Source organism: Schistocerca serialis, chromosome 4 (genome assembly GCF_023864345.2).
Source record: "Schistocerca serialis cubense isolate TAMUIC-IGC-003099 chromosome 4, iqSchSeri2.2, whole genome shotgun sequence".
NCBI classification, from domain to species: domain Eukaryota; kingdom Metazoa; phylum Arthropoda; class Insecta; order Orthoptera; family Acrididae; genus Schistocerca; species Schistocerca serialis.
In genome coordinates this window covers 159,558,085-159,568,433 of record NC_064641.1, presented here as the reverse complement: position 1 = coordinate 159,568,433, position 10,349 = coordinate 159,558,085, and the positions used below count along the sequence as shown (strand labels likewise).

Sequence of the window (10,349 nt, the reverse complement as noted above, 5' to 3'; positions counted from 1 at the left end):
AATCGTTTGCGAACACCTGAGCCAGACAAAATTTTCGCTCTTAATTTATATCTTGACATATCGCAACTAGTTTCGATCTATAACTGAACAGTCACATCCGTTGATGTTTAATATCGTACGCGAGGATAATTGTATCAGGAGTGTCCGCAGGTTTTCTGGGTTAGGTTCCCGGTCTCTCACAAATTTTCATTGTAGTCATCCCATTATATTGATAGTCATCTGTTCTTCTGCGTAGATCTTCTGCTGAATTTTAGGTTCTCGAAATCTTACATCTCCTCTTCTTTTATGACAATTCCAAAAGCGGTGCCTCCTCTTAAAATTTTGGTATTTAACTGCAAAAATGCTGCTATGGTAACTGGCTGGCTACTTCTTCGTTTTGTCAGTTTCAGTGTTCTAATGAAACAGTTTTCCACAGTCTCACTTCTGTCACTTTTTTTATACGACATAGTTGTCAACTACTGCTATAAAGAAAACTGCCTCCTTAACGCAAAAATATCACTCCTTTCCTCTATTAAACGACACGTCACTGCTATATATCTTCACAAGTCCATGTCGCTGCAATCACTCCTCCACTTTCATTTGGCGCTTCCGTCTTAAGAACAATTTGCACAAATTAAACTTTTCCTGTTGGATCAAATCACTATCTGTTACATATGCATAATACAGAACTCATATAAACCATGGGGATACATACATTTTTATTTCATTTCTTTGTATTTGCATTGACAGACGCATAAATACATACAAAACAATTTGATAAGATACAGGATTCGACGAGTTAACATTACACACAACATCTGTCTCTAGAATCTATGAGTCTGGAAACATACCATCAGACTTTCGGAGAAAATGTCATCCACACAATATCGAAGATACCAAGGGCAGCTGAAGTGCGAGAACAATTGCACAGTCAGTTGAACGTGTCATGCATGCAATTTGCCGAAAAGAAAAACAAAGAGAATAATGGATAAGAAATAAGAGGAGCTGCTCGGCAAGGATCAGTGTGGCTGTACGAAAGGTAAGGCCACCAGAGAGGCTGTTCTGACGCTGAGACTGGTAACGGAAGCAAGACTAAAGAAAAATCAAGGAACATTCAAAGGACTTGAAGGTCTGTAAAAAGCGTTCGTCAATGTAAAGTGGTGTAATATGTTCTAAATTCTGAGAAAAATAGGAATAAGCTGTAGGAAAAGTCGGGAAATACACAATATGTATATGAGTCAATGGGAAAAATAAGAATGGAAGACCAAGAACGAAGTGCTCGGGTGTTCTCTTCAGTCTCCACACCGAAGGAGCAATGAAACAAATAAAAGCTAGATTCAAGAGTGGGATTAAATTTCAGGGTGAAAGGATATCAATGGTACGATTCGTTGATGACAATGTTATCCTCAGTGAAAGAAAGGATTACAAGACAATTTAACCTAAGAAACACGTAAGTAATGAGGAGGAGCAAAAGTGAGATTATCAAAATTGCGAACCACAAGGCAGATGAAATGAAGGAATTCTGCTATCTTGAAAACAAAATTCCACATGATAAATGAAGCAAGGAGGGCATACAAAGCAGATTAATATAAACAAATAGGGCGTTCTTGGCCAAGAGAAGTCTGGTACTATGAAAAAATGGCGTTAATCTGCGGAAGAAATTTCTAGGAATGTACATCTGGAGCGTAGCACTGTATGGTAACGAGTGACAGACTGTGGGAAAACCGAAAATGTAGAGATTCGAAAAGTTTAAGCTTTGGTGCTATAGAAGGATGTTTAAAATTAGGGATAATAATGAGGTAAGGGTATGAGGAGGTTATCCACAGAATCGGCGAAGAAAGGAAAATATGAAAAACACTGACAAGAAGAACGGAGAAAGAGATACTACATGTATTAAGACTTCACGGAACAACATATGTGGCACTAGATGGAGCTGTAGAGGGTGATGACTGAAGGTGAAGACAGACATTGGAATACATCGAGCAAATAATTGAGGCTGTAGAAATGCAACTCTAAGACGGAGAGGCTGGCTCCAGCGATGAATTCGTAGCGGGCTGCATCATATCAGCAAGAAGGTTGCTGACAAAACGTATGTTTTCATTTAAAATCTGCCGCATTCACCAAAATTCTTTGTGTGATGACAGAACAGTTACGCAAGGCATTTTATTTTGTTTTCACATCATACCTTAATTTTTGGACGTTTCTTTCAATGTTCCAGCTACAGAGCTATAATACACTGAAGCGGCAAAGAAACTAGTATAGGTATTCGTATTCAAATACAGAGATACATAAAAAGGTAGAATACGGTGCTGCGGTCGGCAACGCCTATATAAGACAAGTGTCTGACACATTTGATAGATCGATTACTGCTGCTACAATGGCAGGTTATCAAGGTTTAAGTGAGTTTGATGTTACAGTCGATGCACGAGTGATGGAACCCAGCATCTCCGAGGTAGCTAGGAAGTGGGGATTCTCCCGTACGACCATTTCACGAGTGTACCGTGAATATCAGAATCCGGTAAAAAATCAAATCTCCGACATCGCTGCGGCCGGAAAAAGATTCGCAAGAACGGGACCAACGATGACTGAATAGAATCGTTCAGCGTGACAGAAGTGCAACCCTTCGGGAAACTGCTGCAGATTTCAGTGCCGGACCATCAACAAGTGTCACCGTGCGAACGATTCAACGAAACAACATCGATATGGGGTTTCGGAGCGTGAGGCCCAATCGTGTACGCTTTATGACTGCACAACACAAAGTTTTAATCCACGCCTGGCCCCATTAACACCGACACTGGACTGTTGATGACTGGAAACATGTTGACTGGTCGGACGAGTGTCGTTTCAAATTGTATCGAGAGGATGGACGTGTACGGGTATGGGAACAACCTCATGAATCCATGGAACTTCAGGCAGAACGATTCCGGCAGGTGACACGTACGTAAGCATCCTGTCTGATCACCTGCAACCATTCATATCCATTGTGTATTCCGACGGACTTGGTCAATTCCAGCAGGACAACGCGACGCGCCACACGTTCAGAATTGCTACAGAGTGGCTCCAGGAACACTCTTCTGAGTTTAAACACTTCCGCTGGCCACCAACCTCCCCAGACATGAACATTATTGAGCATATCTGGAACGCTTTGCAATGTGCTGTTCAGAAGTGATCTCCACCCCATTGTACTCTTACGGATTTATGGACAGCTCTGCAAGATTCATGGTGTCAGTTCTCTCCAGCACTACTTCATACATTAGTCGAGTCCATACTACGTCGTAATGCGGCACTTCTGAGTGCTCACGGGGGCCCTACACAATATTAGGCAGGCGTACAAATTTGTTTGACCCTTCAGTGTGTTATAGGATAGATATTTGTACGGAGAGAACGAAGACAATTACAGAGCGAAACCGGGCAGCAGTCAGACGGCCACTGTACTCCTGTTCGGGAGGGTGGCTGTTCACATCCCCGTCCGGACAATCAGGTTTGTGTTTTATGTTGTCCCTCTAAACTGCCTAAGGAGAATGGTGCGACTGTGCTCTGAGCGTATACAGCAGACTGCCTTCCAGTTGTTTCCAAATCCAAGCTTCTTCTGCGTGTCTAATGACCATGTCGTCGGCGGGACGTTACACTGTAATCTACCGTCCTTCCTTCCTTCCTTCGAATGCTATTTCACTACAGTGAAAATATTGAGGGAGGAGCGCTACAGCAAATATAAACGGATCTCCGCCTTGGTAAACAGTAATTAACGAGAATGCGGCGTAGTTTGCTGCGTGTAACGGTCGGATTAGTTTTATTGTTATTGCCACTAAGTAAACAAACCTTTTGCCGCCAGCAGGCGTTCTAAAGCAGAGAAACCTACCTATTAGTGTTCCGTCGTCTTTCATGTTATTTACGTATTCTAGTAAGAATCATAGCTGGACAACGCAACGCAAAGGAGTATGTATGAATTACGCAGCGCTCCAGCCAATATTAACCATACTCGGATAACACAGGTGTAAGGATTTAGTACTCCCACATGGATTTTTCTGTGAATCCTATTATTTGTTAATTCTCTTTAAGGCTGACAGACCGGTGCAATAATGAAACAGCATCTAACCACCAAGAATGGGTAGTGTGATGCCGTGAGGTCAATGCTTGCGCGGTGCAGGTTTAGTACCCTTGCTGATACTGAGAGGCTTATAACGTGGGCAGTCAAGATGGATGTGTGTGTTGCCTCATTCTTTCGGTGACTCGTTGGAGTTAAATATTCAGTGCAAAATATCTCATGCACAGCAATTTTTACGGAATGTTCTCGTCTATGCAGTTCGTTAATAAAGTAACTAATAAAACGCACTCGTTACTTATTCGCATTACGAGGCATTATCAGAAAGTAAGTGTATTGTGATCATAATGGTCTGTGGCTTTTTGACTATTGGCAACAATGGGTGGTAGATGGGGATCCTCTGATCAGAGTGAGCGTGGTAGGAACACTCTAAAACGCACACTCACGTCGTAGTGTCAAGTTGCGTGAAAGATGGTAAGACGTTCCGGCAAAATGTGTGAGGCACGTGATGTAACCTGCTACCTACACGCAGAAGGAACAACAGCTACCGAAATTTTTTAGCGAATCAAAACGGTGTTTATGAACACAACGAGCGTGTTTGAATGGTGCAGGGAGTTTAGTGAAGGCAGTGGAAGCCTTCAATTTTTGATGCCTTAATTACATGAAATTTGCTTTATATTACGTATATGATACGCAACAGCATGTAATGTTAGGTAAAACTGTTATGGAAACTTTATCTTTTGCGGTAACGTTATAAGAAAACTGGGACCTTATGCTCTTTTGTTTAATCTGAGTTACTTTCGTAAAAGTAAAGAATGATAATAATTACTGTTAACTTTCATTTACTTTTGAGCAGCAAAATAGCTACTGCCCATAGCTTGGAAACAATTAGTTTGGTATTTTACTGACCACGAAAAGAAATGAAGTTTAATTTCGTAATAATTCCACTCAGAAAGTTTTTGGACTTCAACAAAAATAAATGACTGCCTGTTCTGGTGAATGTAATATGCAAATAGTAATTACAACCAAAATGGCTTTTGAAATAATCACGAACCAAATGAAAAGCTTCCGTATTTCATTTCCTCACTTTTAATGAATGAAATCCATTTCGTCTTTTTGTCTAAAGTGAAGGAGGATCTTCAAATAACGTAGTCGTAATGCGCTATTTATCTTTTATGCTTTAATGAGCATTCAGTCTGCGCACATAAATCCTACTCACTTTTATCAGCGACAAAGAACTAATTCCATCCGAGACCTAGTAGCAAGAGAACAAGAGAGCTTTTTACTCGTGTATGTACTCTTATAGCATCTTAACAGTCTCATTTTTATCTCAGTACTAGTTAAAAGGTTCATGCCTCTCTGAATTTAGTAGGTGTTGGTACTGATAAATTTAAAAATTTACTTTCACTTGAGCGTACTTGATGCTGTCACTTAATAACTATTTCTCTCGAAACAGAGGAAAATTCGTCCAGTCTCGCTGTGACGCCACAAATGCCGCTGAATGTTGAGCCTTACATGCACATTTGCATGTGAGATTGACTTTCAATGACAAAACTCTCTTCACTTCGTACATATGCAGTTAATTGTTGAGGACTGACTTTTTGCTTTTGGTTGCATTCGTACTGTTTCGACAAAATATTACATACAGAGCCTTTGATTGGACTGTTGTTGTTCTGGTCTTCAGTACAAAGACTGTTTTGATGCAGCTCTCCATGCTACTCTATCCTGTGCAAGTCTCTTCATCTCCAAGTAACTACCACGATGTACATCCTAGTGAACCTGCTTAGTGTGTTCGTCTCTTGGTCTCCCTCTACGATTTTTACGCCCCGCGCTTGCCCCCAGTACTGAATTTGTGATCCATTGATGCCTCAGAATGTGTCCTAGCAACAGATCCCTTCTTCTAGTGAGGTTGCGCCACAAATTTTTCTTCTGCCCAATTCTGCCACAAATTTTGCTTCTCCCCAATTCTATTCAGTGCCTCCTCATTTAGTTATGTGATATACCCATCTAATTCTCAGCACTCTTCTGTAGCACCACATTTCAAATGCTTCTATTCTCTTCTTGTCTAAACTGTTTATCGTCCATGTTTCACTTCCATACGTGGCTACACTCCATACAAAAACTTTCAGAAAGGACCTCCTGACACTTCAACCTGTACTCGATATTGATAATTTCTCTTCTTCAGAAACGCTTTTGTTGCCATCGCCAGTCTGCATTTTATATCCTCGCTACTTCGACCATCATAAGTTACTTTGCTTCCCAAATAGAAAAACTCATCTACTATTTAAGTGTCTTATTTCCTAATCTACGTCCTTAAGCATCACCTGATTTAATTCGACTAAATTCCATTACCATCGTTTTGCTTTTGCTGATGTTCATCTTATATCCTCCTTTCAAGACACTGCCCGTTCCGTTCAATTGCTCTTCCAAGTCCTTTGCTGTCTTTCGCAGATTTACAATATCGTCGGAAAACCTCAAAGTTTTTATTTCTTCTCCAAATTTTTCTTCCGTTTTCTTTACTGTTTGCTCAATATACAGATTGAATAACATCGGGGATAGGCTACAGCCCTGCCTCACTCCCTTCTCAACTGCTGCTTCCCTTTCGTGCCCCGTGACTCTTATAACTGCCACCTGTTTCTGTATAAATTGTAAATAGCCCTTCTCCCCCTGTGTTTTACCCCTGCCAGGATTAAAATTTGAAAGAGAGTATCCCAGTCAACACTGTCAAAAGCTTTTTCTAAGTCTAAAAATGCTATAAACGTAGGCTTGCCTTTGCTTAATCTATCTTATATGAGAAGTCGTAGGGTTAGGATTGCCTCGCGTGTTCCTACATTTCTCCTGTATCCAAACTGATCTTCCCCGAGGTCAGATTCTACCAATTTTTCCATTATTCTGTAATGAATCTGTGTTAGAATTTTGCAGCCGTGACTTATTAAACTGATAGTCCGATAATTTGACAACCGTCAACACCTGCACCTGCTTTCTTTGGAATTGGAATTATTATATGCTTCTTGAAGTCTGAGGGTATTTCGCCTGTTTCATTCATCTTGCTCACCAGGCGGAAGAGTTTTGTCATGGCTGACTCTCCCAAAGCTATCAGTAGCTCTAATGGAAAGTTGTCTACTCCTGGGACCTTGTTTTGACTTAAGTCTTTCAGTGATTTGTCAAATTCTTCACGCGGTGTTATATCTGACTTTCCATCTTCCTCTACGTCCTCTTCCATTTCCATAACATTGCCCCCAAGTACATCTCCCTTTTATAGCCGCTCATATACTCCTTCCACCTTTCTACTTTCCCTTCTTTCCTTAGGAATGGTTTTCCATCTGAGATCTTGGTATTCATACAGGTGGTTCTCTTTTCCCCAAAGGTCTCTTTAATTTTCCTGTAAGCATCATCTGTTTTATCCTTAGTGATATATGCTTCTGCGTCCTTACATTTGTCCTCTAGCTGTTCCTGCTTAGCCATTTTGCGCTTCCTGTCGATCTCGTTTTTAGACGTTTGTATTTCCTTTCACCTGCTTCATTTATTGCATTTTTATATTTTCTCCTTTCAATGGATTATAAATCTGATACAAATTAAGTGATTGTAACTCATGTAATTAAAGCCAACGACCTTTCCGCAGTGGTAACACCGGTTCCCGTCAGATCACCGAAATTAAACGCTGTCGGGCTGGGCTAGCACTTGGATGGGTGACCATCCGGTCTGCCGAGCGCTGTTGGCAAGCGGGGTGCACTCAGCCCTTGTAAGGCAAACTGAGGAGTTACATAATGGAGAGGTAGCGGCTCCGGTCTCGTAAACTAACGTAAGGCTGGGAGAGAGGTGCACTGACCGCATGCCCCTCCACATCCGCATGCAGTGACGCCTGAGGGCTGAGGATGACACGGCGGCCGGTCGGAACTGCTGGACCTTCATGGCCTGCTCGTGTGAACATTTTTCTTAGCTCATTTAACTAGTCTTTATTAATATGACATTTGCTCTCTATTGACTGTTGTCGCTTGACAGAGGTCTGTGTTTTAAGAGATGAACCCGTATTTTTATTCGTCCACCTACTCAGACAAAGTGGTCAAAACCAGATATGGGCGTACAGGCCTCAGTTTTATTTTGCTTTTTATAATTATATTTGATGTCTGCATAACGACATAAAATATTACGCAAAACCTTAACACGTTTCAGTAGGATTTTGTGGAAACTTCTTTCGACGTATTTCACACATCTTAGTTGCAATGCCACATGGTCAGTTCGTTGGAACTTTTTTCTTTAGATTTTTATGGAGAATAAAGTTTTGGAATCGTTCAAGTGTCATGTGATATTGACGTTTGTTCGTTTTGTTTCTAAATAGTTATTACATTCAGTGTTCTTCACAAAGGAGAAATCAGTCAGTAATTATTACATTTTTTAGAGTTTTCCATTACTCTTGTTTAAAAACACTGGAAAGCCAAAGGAACTGGCACAGCTGACTAATGTCGTGTAGGACCCCCGTGAGCACGCAGAAATGCCGCAACACGACGTGGCATGGACTCGACTAATGTCTGAAGTAGTGCTGGAGGAAACTGACACCATGAATCCTACAGAGCTGTCCATAAATCAATAAGAGGACGAGGTGGTGGAGATCTCTTCTGAACAGCATATCGCAAGGCACCCCAGATACGCTTGTTCACGTCTGGTGAGTTTGGTGGCCAGCGGAAGTATTTAAACTCCGAATGGTGTTTCTGGAGCCACCCCGAAGCAATTCTGGACGTACGGGGTGTCACATTGTCCTCTTGGAATTGTCCAAGTCCGTCGGAATGTACAATGGACACGAATGGATGCAGGTGATCAGACAGGATGCTTACGTACGTGTCACCTGTGAGTCGTATCCAGACATATCAGGAGTCGCATATCACTCCCATTGCACACGTTCCACACCATTACGGAGCCTCCACCAGCTTGAACTGTCTCCTGCGGGAATGCAGGGTCCATCGATTAATGAGGTTGTCCCCTTACACGTACACGTCCATCCACTCGATACAATTTGAAACGAAAATCGTTCGACAAGTCAGCATGTTTCCAGTCATCAACAGTCCAAAGCCCGTGTTGATGGGCCCATGTCACGCGTAAGGTTTTGTGGCATGCAGTCGTGAAGGGTACACGAGTTGGCCTCCGGCTCGAAAGCTTATATCGATGATTTTTCGTTGAATGGTTCGCACGCTGATACTTTTTGATGGCCCATCACTGAAATCTGCAGTAATTTGCGGAAGGGTTGCACTTCTGTCACGTGGAACGATTCTCTTCAGTCAGCGTTGGTCCCGTTCTTGCAGCGATGACGGAGATTTGATGTTTTACCAGATTCCTGATATTCACGGTACACTCGTAAAATGGTCTTACCGGAAAATCCTCACTTCATCGCTACGTCGGAGATGCTGTGTCCCATCGTTCGTGCGCCGACTATAACACCACACTCAAACTCACTTAAATCTTGATAACCTGCCATTGTGGCGGCAGTAACCGATTTAACAACTGTGCCTGACACTTGTTGTCTTAAATAGGCGTTGTCGACCGCAGCGCCGTATTCTGCCTGTTTACGTATCTCCGTATTTGAATATGTATGCCTATACCATTCTCTTTGACGCGTCAGTGTACTATTGTAACGTTGAATGGAGAGTTGTAATTTGCTGAATTTCTGCTGTGTTGTTGAGGTGAAAGCGAAGCGCAACAGCTCGCTGGGCAGGCTGTCCATCGATGCGAGGACCCTCGAAAGCGGACTGTAACATGGAGAGGTTGGCCAAGTTGTCGAAGGAGGCTGACAGCATGAAGGACGACCAGGGAGTTTTCCTCCGGAGGTCAGGTATCTCATTATTCATGGGTACATGAAAAAGAACACTTTAGTATCAAAATACACATACGACAGGTTGATGTGTCGGCTGAGAACGATGTTTCATTAGTAGAGAGATTCTTACAATGAAGCATGGTTCATCTTTATTTTATTGTTTGTGGTGACAGGTTTCTATTCCGGTATGCTTCTTCGAAGTATTTTCCTGTGGTGTCGTTTTATTTGAGGCACTCCGAGAGGTTCTAGGCGCTACGGTCTGGAACCGCGCGACCGCTACGATCGCAGGTTCGAATCCTGCGTCGGACATGGATGTGTGTGATGTCCTTAGGTTAGTTAGTTTAAGTAGTTCTGAGTTTTAGGGGACTGATGACCTCAAAAGTAAAGTCCCATAGTGCTCAGAGCCATTTTTTTTATTTGAGCCACTGTTGCACATACCATGCGGTTATTTACTGCACTGCATGCATTGTTAATAGTCTGTGATGTGGTTCACAGTTAGTTTTATTGCTTTACGATGCAACT

At 42.1% G+C, this 10,349-nt stretch overlaps 1 pseudogene; it reads left to right on the top strand.

The window, feature by feature from the left end:
- Positions 1–7,624: 7,624 nt before the first annotated feature.
- Positions 7,625–7,742, top strand: LOC126476200 (5S ribosomal RNA; annotated as a pseudogene).
- Positions 7,743–10,349: the final 2,607 nt, after the last annotated feature.